This window comes from Mytilus galloprovincialis, chromosome 5 (genome assembly GCF_965363235.1).
Source record: "Mytilus galloprovincialis chromosome 5, xbMytGall1.hap1.1, whole genome shotgun sequence".
Classification (NCBI taxonomy): domain Eukaryota; kingdom Metazoa; phylum Mollusca; class Bivalvia; order Mytilida; family Mytilidae; genus Mytilus; species Mytilus galloprovincialis.
The window spans coordinates 29,480,220-29,495,647 of NC_134842.1; the positions used below are offsets into that span (position 1 = coordinate 29,480,220).

The window sequence follows — 15,428 nt, forward strand, 5'->3', positions numbered from 1 at the left end:
TTTTTTTTTTAAATTTGGTCCAAAGTTGGGGTCGGACACTCTACCCCACCCTTACTGAAATGTTAATAAAAAATGTTCTACGGCAATACTTTTTTCGGCACTAGGTGCAATGGGAAGCTGAATACCCAAAGTCTACTTGAGGAAAAATCCAGGGTGTGGTTCGGCTTAGTTTTTTTTTTAAATTTGGTCCAAAGTTGGGGTCGGACACCCTACCCCACCCTTACGGAAATGTTAATAAAAAACGTTCTACGGCAATACTTTTTTCGCCACTAGGTGCATTGGGAAGCTGAATACCCAAGGTCTACTTGAGAAAAAATTCAGGATGTAGTTCGGCTTAGTTTTTTTAAAATTTGGTCCAAAGATGGGGTCGGACACCCTAGCCCACCCTTACGGAAATGTTAATAAAAAATGTTCTACGGCAAAACTTTTTTCGCCACTAGGTGCAATGGGAAGCTGAATACCCAAGGTCTACTTGAGAAACAATGCAGGGTGTGGTTCGGCTTAGTTTTTTTTAAAATTTGGTCCAAAGTTGGGGTCGGACACCCTACCACACCCTTACTGAAATGTTTATAAAAAATGTTCTACGGATATACTTTTTTCGCCACTAGGTGCAATGGGAAGCTGAATACCCAAGGTCTACTAGAGGAAAAATCCAGGGTGTGGTTCGGCTTAGGTTTTTTTTTAAATTTGGTTCAAAGTTGGGGTCGGACACCCTACCCCATCCTTACTGAAATGTTAATAAAAAATGTTCTACGGCAATACTATTTTCGCCACTAGGTGCAATGGGAAGCTGAATACCCAAGGTCTACTTGAGAAAAAATCCAGGGTGTGGTTCCGCTTAGTTTTTTTAAATTTGGTCCAAAGTTGGGGTCGGACACCCTACCCCACCCTTACTGAAATGTTAATAAAAAATGTTCTACGAGCAATACTTTTTTCGCCATTAGGTGCAATGGGAAGCTGAATACCCAAGGTCTACTTGAGAAAAAATCCAGGGTGTGGTTCGGCTTAGTTATTTTTTAAATTTGTTCCAAAGTGGGGTCGGACACCCTACCCCACCCTTACGGAAATAATAATAAAATATGTTCTACGGCAAAACTTTTTTCGCCACTAGGTGCAATGGGAAGCTGAATACCCAAGGTCTACTTGAGAAAAAATCCAGGGTGTGGCTCGGCTTATTTTTTTTAAAAATGTGGTCCAAAGTTGGGGTCTAGAATTCTAAGTTGGGACCGGTATAGCATATAGTTTTGTTTTTGAATAGAGAATAAATAATTTCCTTGCCCACCATACTTTGTGTACAAAAAATAAAGCTTTCGGCTAATCAAAAGTAAGCGGTAAACTCTGCTATAGAAAAAGAAATTTCGTTGAAACAGATTTGTCTGAGTAAATAAATATTAAAGCACGAGCGCAACTTTCTATTCTTGTAATGCAGAAGAATTGTAACTTTATAGGAACTATTTGACAGGATGACGAGAATATGGAAAGCTATTTAGCACAATAACACAAAAAAAAAATCTGATGACAGAGTCTGACAAGCAATTGTACAAGCATTTCAATAATTTTATAACTATTTTCAATTATATATACACTCAAAGCTGTTGACTATTTAAAGTAAAAGCGTGCAGCATCCTGTTTGGTATATATTGACAGCGATTATTATTGTCTTTAAATTATTGAACAGGACTAGAATTTTCTTTTAAATTCATTGAATAGTGACTTCGATTGCTTAATATAATTGTGTATTAAAAACTGATCATATAGTGTTTATATATTAATAAAAACATTTTGAGTACGTTTGATTCTTATGCAACTTTTGGGTTCATAGACATATTCGAAAAGTGGCTGCTAGCGTAGTGGCTGCTGGCGAGTGGCTGCTAGCTTGAGCCTAGTGTTATGAACTGGGTGCATATGCATACCAATTAAATTTTAAAGATACCCCGGCCCGAATACCTGAAAATCCCATGACTTAGTCTAGTCACATATTAGGACAATTATAAATGCATTATTTTATAATACATGTACATAAACTATAGGTTTACAGCCGACATGTGTCATTGTAATGATACCAAAACCAAAGTACTTCCGAATAACGTATTGGATAATTATTATAGTTGTAACTTGTTACTCTCGGGTTGATATCAAAACCAAACTACGTGCGAATGGGATACTGAGCAATAACTGTTAGTCTCCAGGTCCGAAGTTGTTGACTTGATCTTACAGTAAAATGTTTTATGACTAAATACTTTTATTTTTTTTTTTTTAAGTGCGAGCGACATGAACTAGATAAAGAGAGAAAGTTATGAAAGTTTAAAAGTGTCCTGCTGGCTGTTAAATACGTATTTCAAAATAAATGTATACACATCAAAGACAGTTATCGAGTATTTATTGTTTTATAATATTGACAAAATATTTTCCTCAGAATCAACTTCTTTATACCACTTAAAACTTTAATGCATATATAAACTTAAATTTCTATTAGCTGAGTAAACTATTTCTTACGTCATGATATTAGAAAATGTAAGAAAAACATTTGGTTAAGAGAGAATATCAATTTTACAGCATAATATTCCATAATACGGTCCGCCTTTATTTTGTACAATTTAAAGTACTTCATTGTTTTCATTCGCGTAAAACCATTGTCATAAGAAAAATAAAATAAAAAATCTATATAGCTTTCCTATATGCGAATTCGTGTATCTATAATGGGACAAAGGTGAACAATGGTGCGTTGCGGAGTTCTTGTTTCTGATTATCTGAAATAAACTGTCAGAATGTACTTTAGAAAATAAGACAATTTTAATAAAAGAACGGGGAAAATTGAATTGATTTTTCGTAATTTCCGGATTTTACCGCAATTACAAAAATCTTTTTCTTCATGGCAGTTGATTTTCTAGTCAATAAATTTATAACACTGGTGATTGTTCTACGCCACATCAGCACAAAAAGGTTATTACTTGGCAAGTCTGGTAAATTATATATAAATATACTAAATAAATAAATGATTTGGAAAATACGTTGAAGGTATAAAAAGTCATGAGATTTTTTTCAGTAAAAAAAACAATGTGAATTATTTTTTTTCATCCTACTATGAACTTTTGAAGTCGTCTCTTATTTAAGTCAGTATTGTTCTTACTAGAAGTTTAGAAAAAAAATCAAATTATGTATGACATGTCGTTCAATTGACAACTTGCATATATTTTTGATTGAACATTTATTTTCAATCTCGACTGAATTTTATTTGATTTGCTTGTAATAATGTTTAAAACAGTTGAAATAATGTCAGATTTTCTAGAAATACATGTGCAGTAAATGTAACTTATCGTTCAACTTCTGTCCAAATAGAATGTTAAGACATATAAAAGAGAAAATGATAAACAATTGATGTTTGTAAGTTGAACTAAAACTGATAAGCTATAAAATAGATTTGTAGACATTCCTTGTGAAGGGGACGCATAATTATGGCTTTATTTGCCCCAAAAAAAGAAATCAAAATTGTGTGTTGGTTGATGTCAATGCTGGTGGAGTTTAAACCTTTGGTATCACCAATAGTCAGAATATTTTGTTTTGCGTACGTCCACACAAATGGTTTTCGTTCTCCTAACTTTAGTTTGCCTCAACATAATGTTAAAAAAACTTATTACCACAAAACACTGTGTGACACATCACGAACGATGTTGTTTGGCATCACTATTACTGCATGTTCATGAGTTATTAGAGATGTTAAAATATGCGGTATGAGTGGCAATGAGACAAATCTCCATCTAAGCCAGAAGTGACTACTATACAATCATGTAGTTTTAATCTAAGTACGACTCTAAACACGGAGCCTTAAAAAGGAAAATTGTCCAATCTGCCGTTTCCGTTCTCTAACTTTAGTTGCCTCAACCAAATGGTATGAAACGTATACACACAGGGCCAACATTAAAAAATATCTTTGTTTCCCCTCACCCGACTGAGGTTGTTAGGGTATGGGTAGGTAGGTGGGCAAATTATTTTATTTTATTCCTTGATATGGTTTTCTATATTGAATTTTTATAAAAAAAATTTATAAAATTCAACAGGTAAGGCTCAAGTCAAGAAAAGTGGGGTATTCCCTGTATTCTAATTCAATGTACACCCCAGTTTTCTGGTGTTAAAAAAAAACAGTATACAGGGACCTCCTTATTTTCCTATTCATTTAATGTAATGAAATCTACAAATGCGCACATTCTACTTGTGATAACAATGTTTAATAATAGCAAGTGTTTTTTTAGTTAATAAATCAAGCTTATTTCAAGTCTAATTTGCTGCATAACTCACAACAAAACAATTCCTTTGTTCACCAATTCATACCTTGATCATCAATTATGAGATGACAAAAAGATACATGTATGTTAATCACTTGGGAATTAAAATTCAATGAATAAAAATTTTCAATAGAAGTGAACATAATTTAGTTATGTTCAGTTCATCTGGATCAATTGATTCCTAAACAAAGATTTGTATGTTTTTTCGAGTTCTAGAAGAAACAAGGCTTCACTTTATATTCATGTTTTGTATTTCCTAAAATACTTTTAATAAGTATTTACGAATTCTACTGATGCAGTTATAACATTAAAACGTGCCCTTTTGTAATTTTCATGCCATAAATTGAAAAAGGAAATCCCATTTAAACTGGTTTTTTTTACACCAGAAAACAGGGACGTTCCCTGAAAGCAGGGAATACATGTATCCCACATTTCCTGACTTGTGCCCAACCTGTTCAAAGACAAAGTAGATAGATTTTAAAGTCATAAAAAACCTCAAATTAAAAAAAAAATAATGCATATGTTTTTTATAACTCAATGGATAGTTTTTATTATAAAACTTATGTACATATACTTTTTTCTGAAGAAAATTCTTTAATTTGTTCATATCAATATCATGAAGAAGTTTACTTTATTCTAATTGCTAGCTTCAGGTTTTTTTTTTTATTTTTAAAAAACATCACCCTTGCACACAAACAAATCGTGCATGTGGCAAAGCATTTTGTTTGTTTCCTTGATTCCGAATCATGTAGGCGCTTCCTTGCAAAAATGCCTTGATTTAAAACGCTCGTTGACTACAGCATCGGTAAGGTATCACCAAAAACCAACGCTCGTTGACTACAGCATCGGAAAGATAACACCAATAACCAACATAGCAAAAAAAAAAAATAGTGGACAAGAATGGCCAATAAAATTTTTCGGGTCGCGGTGATTTTACCGGGTCGGTCGTGTGAGGGGAAACAAACAATATTTTATTTTTGGCCCAGCTTATAATCACAAAAATGTCTTAAATACGTAAATCCTGCATCTATATGTGGAAGTTGACTCAGTGGCTCCTAGACACATTATTCATTTATTCAAATGATTGTTTTTTTCCTCTCAATTATAAAAGAACTAATTTGCAAACTTTTTTCGGGATCTTAATGCTTTTGGTAACAGACAGTGATTATCAAGTTACATGTGACCAGTATAACAAAGTTCCGGTATATCAATAGATTGAACTCTGTGTCTAAATGTATTTTTAAGGTTCTTTGCATTGAGTTCAGTTTATTGTTATGCATATACCTTCTGTATGGAGTTTTAACATATAAAAATAGACCATCCATATCTGCATGTGCATGAAATGAACATTAGGTAAAATTATTGAATCAATGTATATTATCTATATCACAACTGTCAGCACGTTGTACTCCTGAAGCAATGAATGATTTACATTAATTGTTCACAAAGATTAATGGATAAACATTCTTAAAAATTGAGAATGGAAATGGGGAATGTGTCAAAGAGATAATAACCTGACAAAATAGCAGAAAACAGGCGAAGGCCACCAATGAGTCTGGCCACAGACCACAATTAATTCCTCTATCAGTTCTTTATAGCCTTTTGCATCATTAAAAAAATTGCACCATGCACTTTTGTCAAATTTTTTGTGTGTGTAATATATAGTCCTAGTCCAAATATATATCCAAAATTCAGAAAGATTGAACCAATCACTTTTACAAATTTAGCCAATACATATCCATACCCCTATTGACAAGTCAAGAGATGTTCCGAAAACTGTAAATATTACCTTTTTGCACTTGGTCTAATCACTCATTCCAAAATCAAAATCAGTTAAAATAGAACATCCAAAAATTTATTTCACCTCTCTTCTTTCATTTCCACCAAAAAAATCTAAGAAATGAGTGAGGAAGGGAAAGAAGAAAAATTAAGGAAACATACACTCTAATTAAAAGGAACTATATTCGTCTTTAACACAGGCGAGCAAATCCCGCACCGGGAGGCTGGATTCAGCTGACCCTCTAAACCGAATGTGTACTACTCCAGAACATAAATGAACTAAAATTAAAAACAAACAAGTCTAATAAAGGCCAGAGGCTTCTGACGGCTTATTCTCATTTCACCTTAGCTGTCAAAATAATTATATAAAATTAATCCCAGTTTACCTTACTTCAAATTTACAGGTACATAAGAATTAACTAAGGCGAAATGGGAGCTTCTGTAAACATTGTAATTAAGTTATGTTTTGTTTGCATTGCAATTATTTGATATTTGTTATTTTGACTTGGGACAGGCGCAAAAATGCTGGGGGATTTCACATGTTTATCTTCTCTTTGGTCGGGTTGTTGTCTCTTTGACACAAAAAGTAGAAACATCAAGGAATTAAAAGAAATTTTTGTGTGAATCTATGTTGAAATGCTTTTTTCCGAAAATACATTATTTAATTAATCTAAAACGAATAAATATTAACCACTACTGGTATATACAAAAAGAAGATGTACATGTGGTATGATTGCCAGTGAGACAACCCTCTACAAGAGACTAAATGACGCAGAAACTAACAACTATAGGACACCATACGGCCTTCAACAATGAGCAAAGCCCATACCACATAGTCAGCTATAAAAGGCCCTGAAATGACAAATGTAAAACAACTCAAACAGGAAAATTAGTCTTATTTATGTACCATAAAAAAAAATATATGTACTAGTAATACACCAACAAACGACAACAACCACTGAATTACAGGTCACCTCACTTGGGACAGGCACATACATAAAGAATGTGGCGGGGTTAAACATGTTAACGGGATCCCCATCCCCCTAACCTGTGACAGTGGTGTAACAGTACAACATAAAAACGAACTATACAAATCAGTTATAAAAGGCTTTACCCATCAGTTGAATACAAATAGAAATACATCTAACAAAATTACACAGTGGCCGTGGCCGGATACTTGTACTTTTACAAAATCCCTAGCTCTATTTTCAGTGATTTTGTGAAATCCCTAACAATTTTAGGGATTTTACAAAACCACTGAAACTGTTAGTGATTTTACAAAATCACTGATTAGCCCAGTGATTTTACAAAATCCCTGATTTTACAAATTCCCTGTAACATATATACTAACAACGAATGGTATAAGGACATATTTGAGAGTACTCGCAGTTACTGACAGCAAGTTCAAAGCCACTAATAACTAATAAAAAAAACATGCATCTAAGACTAAATTCTTACCAAGATTTCAAATTCTGTATATGTTGATTGAGACCCACTGGAAAGAAATGCGCCACTATTATTCTGTGTAACAGATTGTCATTGTAGCGTCAATAATATTGATTTCTCTTGCATGTGATGTTTTACTTCATTTGAATTTTAAAAGTAAGAAAAATTGATTTCTTGTTCCAAAATACCGTGTGTTGCACTTATAATCATTTTACCTGTTTTTAAAACATGCTAAATGTTTATAATTACATGACTGTGTAAGTATACATTTCAACATTAGATGAATTGCATTTATTTTAAACGTGTCAGAAAACATGCACATATACGAATAAGCTGACAAATAATTCAAGTGAAACAGGGATGGGGTATACAATTTTAAGTACTGTACTGTAACAGAAAAGTTAGAGTAAATGCAGTTATTTATGTAAGGCTATGGTATTGATAAACATGCATGGGTTACACGAGTTAACACTCCGGGTCCACTTCGATTTTTATTAACTCGGGTTACTAGGGTAAAATTGTTAACGTTACTGCGCAAGCGCACTAGACGGTTAAATCGAGCAATAACTTAGGCAGCAACCATTTGATTTTCTGGGGGGGGCTATGGTTTTTTTTTCTGGACAAATTTTTTTTTTCGCCTGCGGCGAAAAACAATATATTATTTTCGCGACAAGTCGAAAACAATTTTTTTCTTTCAATTTTAGCATTACATATAGTGGCAGCTGAGGGTGAAACAAACAATTTTTTTTTCTTAGAATCAAAAACAAATTATTTTTTTCTCCAAAAACTGGAAACAAACTTTTTTTTCCAAAAAAAACCATAGCCCCCCCCCAGAAAATCAAATGGTTGCTGCCTTACAAGTCGAGTACTCTTTAAACCCTTAAAAAAAATTATAAAAAAAATTTACACGATTATCTTAAATATTCATTTTTTAAAAGTTTTATATCTTATTTAACTATAAGAGTAATGATATGATTTGTTTGTGTTAATAAATTAAATGTACATTTTCATAGTACTTTCCAAAAGTAAGTATTAAAATTATCTCTGTACAAAGAAAGCAACAAAATAACAGTTCACGATATTCCCAGCGTCGGAAAAATGGACATTGCTATAGTATATGCCTTTTTGCCGGTTTTAATTAACTAAAATTTAAAAGTAAATACTAATATAATAATCAGAGCTGGCACAAAAGCTCGTTTTCTACTTTGCTAGTGCCTGCGTTTGTAAATGGTACTGCCGAAAAATATTAAAATTCCATCCTTAAAATATGCTGATGCAAGCAAAATAGCCAATGCTATCAACATATGCTACTTGCCAAAGGTACTTTGACCACAGACGACAAACTATCATATTTTCTAGTTTTCCAGCAACGTCAGAATATCCACTGCTTTATCAAATCGTGTTAAATCGATGAACACATTTTCATTTTGTATTGTATCAATAATTGAACTGATTTTTATACGACCGCAAAAATTAAATTTTTTGGTCGTATATTGGTATCACGTTGTCGTCGTCGTCTTAAGTTCATTATCGTGATTTAACCACATTCTTTCTGTGTCAGAAACCTATGCTGTGTCAACTATTTAATCACAATCCAAATTCAGAGCTGTATCCAGCTTGAATGTTGTGTCCATACTTGACCATCTGCATCTGTTCAGGGTTCGACCTCTGCAGTCGTATAAAGCTGCGCCCTGTGGAGCATCTGGTTCATATTTTGGTTTTACAAACTTTTTATGTTTACCATTTGTTACCCAAGGTAAAGCTAGGTTCACACTGCCGATCAGACCAACTCGATCAATCTCGATCAAGACATATTAAGCGATCGGGAGACAAGTCTGATTCAATCGACAAGAATGATCGGGGTGCTATACCTAAAGCTAGGTTCACACTAGTCCTATAATATAAGACTCTGCAGGTTCATATCATTTACATTCAACGTTTTTTATCAGATATTTTTTTTTACTATCAATGTTGAACCGCAGAGTCTTATTAAAACCATCCATTTTCTCGTAGTGGATTCCCAACGAATTTTTGTGGGAACTTTGAACGACAATTTGACAATGTTTACGATAGTTTTAAGTTTACTTGTGTCATTATCCTTACAATTGAACATCTCAAATAATAAATAAAATGTCTTACCTTATCATATGATGGATTTATATCCTTTTTTGAACCACTTTTCAAACTGTCCCCCCCCCTTTATCTCAAATTGTCAAGCGGGTCAAGTACGAGAAGTTCTGCAGGTCTTTCCGAATATTAATCAGTTGTATATATTTCAGAATATTCCTTGGAAAACGAATTTTGTTTTGAGTTTAAGATGATAATGAATAAAATAATCCTCATCAATAGAAAAGGAAGCTTACCATGGAATGTTTCTTAACCCTTAATAGGCAACCATTTAGTATTCATGAAAAGGTAAAGGATGATTGTATAAATGAATATTATGTCCCAATAATAACAGGAATTACACGGTGATAATTTCTCCAAAGAGTTATTGAAAAAACAATAATAATAAAGTTCTGTGTCATGAAAATAACGGTCAAAGCTGGAAATGGTGACAATTATTACATACATGAATAAGCTAGTTAGCTTTCTCGATTTACTTGCTTTACAGATTTTTTTCATGTTGGGGCTTTGCCATTACAGCGGGTTTTTTTTTTTCATGATGGCCATATATAACGGAGGTTTTTTTTCTCTCGCGGAAGGCCATGTGGTATAACTGCATTAAGTGTTTAAAAGACTGTACTTGTCAAGAAAGGAGCAATTTTAGTTTTGAAGAGTTTCTACAAACACCGAGAAATTAAAATTGCATTATTTCTTGAACTTTCTTCTCTTGCTATTATTCTTTGTAACAACTCGATTTTTGCAATACAAATATTACCTCGCCAGCTATTATTATTTCTATTGATACGTACAAGAAAACGTTGGGTGAATGAGAATTGACACGCTCACCCCTGTTGTATGAACTCGTATTTTGAAAAATATGCATCTACTCATCCGCTCTCACAACTAGAAACTAATTTCTGCTGATGCTTTACAACTTATACAAGAGAACTTTTGGTGAATGAGAATTGGCTCGCTCACTGTTTTATAAACTCGTATTTTGAAGAGCATCGCCTCGCCCGCTCTCACAACTCGCAATTGATTTATGACCATTCTTAACAGCTTGGACAAGATAACTGGCTTGCTCACTGATGCAGTTATAACATTAAAACGTGCCCTTTTGTAATTTTCATGCCATAAATTGAAAAAGGAAATCCCATTTAAACTGTTTTTTTTACACCAGAAAACAGGGACGTTCCCTGAAAGCAGGGAATATATTTATCCCACATTTCCTGACTTGTGCCCAACCTGTTCAAAGACAAAGTAGATAGATTTTAAAGTCATAAAAAACCTCAAATTAAAAAAAAAATAATGCATATGTTTTTTATAACTCAATGGATAGTTTTTATTATAAAACTTATGTACATATACTTTTTTCTGAAGAAAATTCTTTAATTTGTTCATATCAATATCATGAAGAAGTTTACTTTATTCTAATTGCTAGCTTCAGGTTTTTTTTTATTTTTAAAAAACATCACCCTTGCACACAAACAAATCGTGCATGTGGCAAAGCATTTTGTTTGTTTCCTTGATTCCGAATCATGTAGGCGCTTCCTTGCAAAAATGCCTTGATTTAAAACGCTCGTTGACTACAGCATCGGAAAGGTATCACCAAAAACCAACGCTCGTTGACTACAGCATCGGAAAGATAACACCAATAACCAACATAGCAAAAAAAAAAATAGTGGACAAGAATGGCCAATAAAATTTTTCGGGTCGCGTTGATTTAACGGGTCGGTCGTGTGAGGGGAAACAAACAATATTTTATTTTTGGCCCAGCTTATAATCACAAAAATGTCTTAAATACGTAAATCCTGCATCTATATGTGGAAGTTGACTCAGTGGCTCCTAGACACATTATTCATTTATTCAAATGATTGTTTTTTTCCTCTCAATTATAAAAGAACTAATTTGCAAACTTTTTTCGGGATCTTAATGCTTTTGGTAACAGACAGTGATTATCAAGTTACATGTGACCAGTATAACAAAGTTCCGGTATATCAATAGATTGAACTCTGTGTCTAAATGTATTTTTAAGGTTCTTTGCATTGAGTTCAGTTTATTGTTATGCATATACCTTCTGTATGGAGTTTTAACATATAAAAATAGACCATCCATGTCTGCATGTGCATGAAATGAACATTAGGTAAAATTATTGAATCAATGTATATTATCTATATCACAACTGTCAGCACGTTGTACTCCTGAAGCAATGAATGATTTACATTAATTGTTCACAAAGATTAATGGATAAACATTCTTAAAAATTGAGAATGGAAATGGGGAATGTGTCAAAGAGATAATAACCTGACAAAATAGCAGAAAACAGGCGAAGGCCACCAATGAGTCTGGCCACAGACCACAATTAATTCCTCTATCAGTTCTTTATAGCCTTTTGCATCATTAAAAAAATTGCACCATGCACTTTTGTCAAATTTTTTGTGTGTGTAATATATAGTCCTAGTCCAAATATATATCCAAAATTCAGAAAGATTGAACCAATCACTTTTACAAATTTAGCCAATACATATCCTAGCCCTATTGACAAGTCAAGAGATGTTCCGAAAACTGTAAATATTACCTTTTTGCACTTGGTCTAATCACTCATTCCAAAATCAAAATCAGTTAAAATACAACATCCAAAAATTTATTTCACCGCTCTTCTTTCATTTCCACCAAAAAAATCTAAGAAATGAGTGAGGAAGGGAAAGAAGAAAAATTAAGGAAACATACACTCTAATTAAAAGGAACTATATTCATCTTTAACACAGGCGAGCAAATCCCGCACCGGGAGGCTGGATTCAGCTGACCCTCTAAACCGAATGTGTACTACTCCAGAACATAAATGAACTAAAATTAAAAACAAACAAGTCTAATAAAGGCCAGAGGCTTCTGACGGCTTATTCTCATTTCGCCTTAGCTGTCAAAATAATTATATAAAATTAATCCCAGTTTGCCTTACTTCAAATTTACAGGTACATAAGAATTAACTAAGGCGAAATGGGAGCTTCTGTAAACATTGTAATTAAGTTATGTTTTGTTTGCATTGCAATTATTTGATATTTGTTATTTTGACTTGGGACAGGCGCAAAAATGCTGGGGGATTTCACATGTTTATCTTCTCTTTGGTCGGGTTGTTGTCTCTTTGACACAAAAAGTAGAAACATCAAGAAATTAAAAGAAATTTTTGTGTGAATCTATGTTGAAATGCTTTTTTCCGAAAATACATTATTTAATTAATCTAAAACGAATAAATATTAACCACTACTGATATATACAAAAAGAAGATGTACATGTGGTATGATTGCCAGTGAGACAACCCTCTACAAGAGACTAAATGACGCAGAAACTAACAACTATAGGACACCATACGGCCTTCAACAATGAGCAAAGCCCATACCACATAGTCAGCTATAAAAGGCCCTGAAATGACAAATGTAAAACAACTCAAACAGGAAAATTAGTCTTATTTATGTACCATAAAAAAAAAATATATGTAATACACCAACAAACGACAACAACCACTGAATTACAGGTCACCTGACTTGGGACAGGCACATACATAAAGAATGTGGCGGGGTTAAACATGTTAACGGGATCCCCATCCCCCTAACCTGTGACAGTGGTGTAACAGTACAACATAAAAACGAACTATACAAATCAGTTATAAAAGGCTTTACCCATCAGTTGAATACAAATAGAAATACATCTAACAAAATTACACAGTGGCCGTGGCCGGATACTTGTATATACTAACAACGAAAGGTATAAGGACATATTTGAGGGTACTCGCAGTTACTGACAGCGAGTTCAAAGCCACTAATAACTAATAAAAAAACATGCATCTAAGACTAAATTCTTACCAAGATTTCAAATTCTGTATATGTTGATTGAGACCCACTGGAAAGAAATGCGCCACTATTATTCTGTGTAACAGATTGTCATTGTAGCGTCAATAATATTGATTTCTATTGCATGTGATGTTTTATTTACTTCATTTGAATTTTAAAAGTAAGAAAAATTGATTTCTTGTTCCAAAATACCGTGTGTTGCACTTATAATCATTTTACCTGTTTTTAAAACATGCTAAATGTTTATAATTACATGACTGTGTAAGTATACATTCCAACATTAGATGAATTGCATTTATTTTAAACGTGTCAGAAAACATGCACATATACGAATAAGCTGACAATAATTCAAGTGAAACAGGGATGGGGTATACAAAGTACTGTACTGTAACTTACATCCCAGCTCCTTTGTTCTAACAGGGGTGATCTGATATTTTTTTTTATGATCTCCCCCTAGTTTGAGTTTCTTTGTTATGCATGCTTTCCTTTGTTCTGTAACATTTTGGCGGGAATGTCAAATCCACTATAAAACTTATAATTAATTTTACGGAAAAGACTATCTTTCAAAATTCACGTAGAAAAAATCCAGTAGATATGCTGGGATTCGAACTCAAGACCTTTAGCATATCAAGCCACGACACATACCACTACATCAGGACGACTTGATACGAAATAATAGTAATTTGACATACTTATAGGAAGCAAGATATTTTTATTAGTGGGGCGAGTTGTTAAACCTTTATTCAGTGGGGTTTTAACCTTTTACGTTAATTTGTGAGTTTTCAGACTGATTGTTCAATTTGATTTTACACTTTTTCAAAGTGGGGCAAGTCGGTAAACAAGATTGGGACGATATTTTTATAAAGTGGCGATATAGCGTGGGCCGATTGGCAAGTGGGGCGAGTTGACATTGTTTGATATCTACTCATCGTGTTTGGGGGTCAAAAAGGGTATACATCATATAGTAATATATAAAGTATATTGTTATGGTTGTGTGGCGTTCTAAACTAGATTTTATGAATTGTAAATGGTTTTTCGTCTAATCTAAAACAGCTGGGATGTAAAATAGTTATCCCAGTCGGACTTGGTGTGTCAGTGTTAGATCACCCTCTGGCCTCCGGCCATCGGGGTGATCTTACACTGACACACCGCGTCCTCATGGGATAACTATTAAAGAAAAGTTAGAGTAAATGCAGTTATTTATGTAAGGCTATGGTATTGATAAACATGCATGGGTTACACGAGTTAACCCTCCGGGTCCACTTCGATATTTATCAACTCGGGTTACTAGGGTAAAATTGTTAACGTTACTGCGCAAGCGCACTAGACGGTTTAATCGAGCAATAACTTACAAGTCGAGTACTCTTTAAACCCTTAAAAAAATTATAAAAAAAATTTACACGATTATCTTTAATAAATATTCATTTTTTAAAAGTTTTATATCTTATTTAACTATAAGAGTAATGATATGATTTGTTTGTGTTAATCAATTAAATGTACATTTTCATAGTACTTTCCAAAGTAAATATTAAAATTATCTCTGTACAAAGAAAGCAGAAAAATAACAGTTCACGCTATTTCCAGCGTCGGAAAAATGGACATTGCTATAGTATATGCCTTTTTGCCGGATTTAATTAACTAAAATTTAAAAGTAAATACTAATATAATAATCAGAGCTGGCACAAAAGCTCATTTTCTACTTTGCTGGTGCCTGCGTTTGTAAATGGTACTGCCGAAAAATATTAAAATTCCATCCTTAAAATATGCTGATGCAAGCAAAATAGCCAATGTTATCAACATATGCTACTTGCCAAAGGTACTTTGACCACAGACGATAAACCATCATATTTTCTAGTTTTCCAGCAACGGCAGAATATCCACTGCTTTATCAAATCGTACTAAATCGATGAACACATTTTCATTTTGTATTGTATCAATAATTGAGCTGATTTTTATACGACCGCAA

At 33.4% G+C, this 15,428-nt stretch overlaps 1 protein-coding gene across 1 annotated transcript in view; it reads right to left on the reverse strand.

Annotated features, from left to right (window-relative positions):
• LOC143075566 (beta-1,3-galactosyltransferase brn-like) overlaps window positions 1–7,620 on the reverse strand; it is a 57,301-nt gene extending 49,681 nt beyond the window's left edge. Inside the window, exon 1 of the mRNA XM_076251036.1 lies at window positions 7,521–7,620. The gene's annotated coding sequence lies outside the window, so the exon portion shown is untranslated. The remainder of the gene's footprint in view (window positions 1–7,520) is intronic.
• Window positions 7,621–15,428: the final 7,808 nt, after the last annotated feature.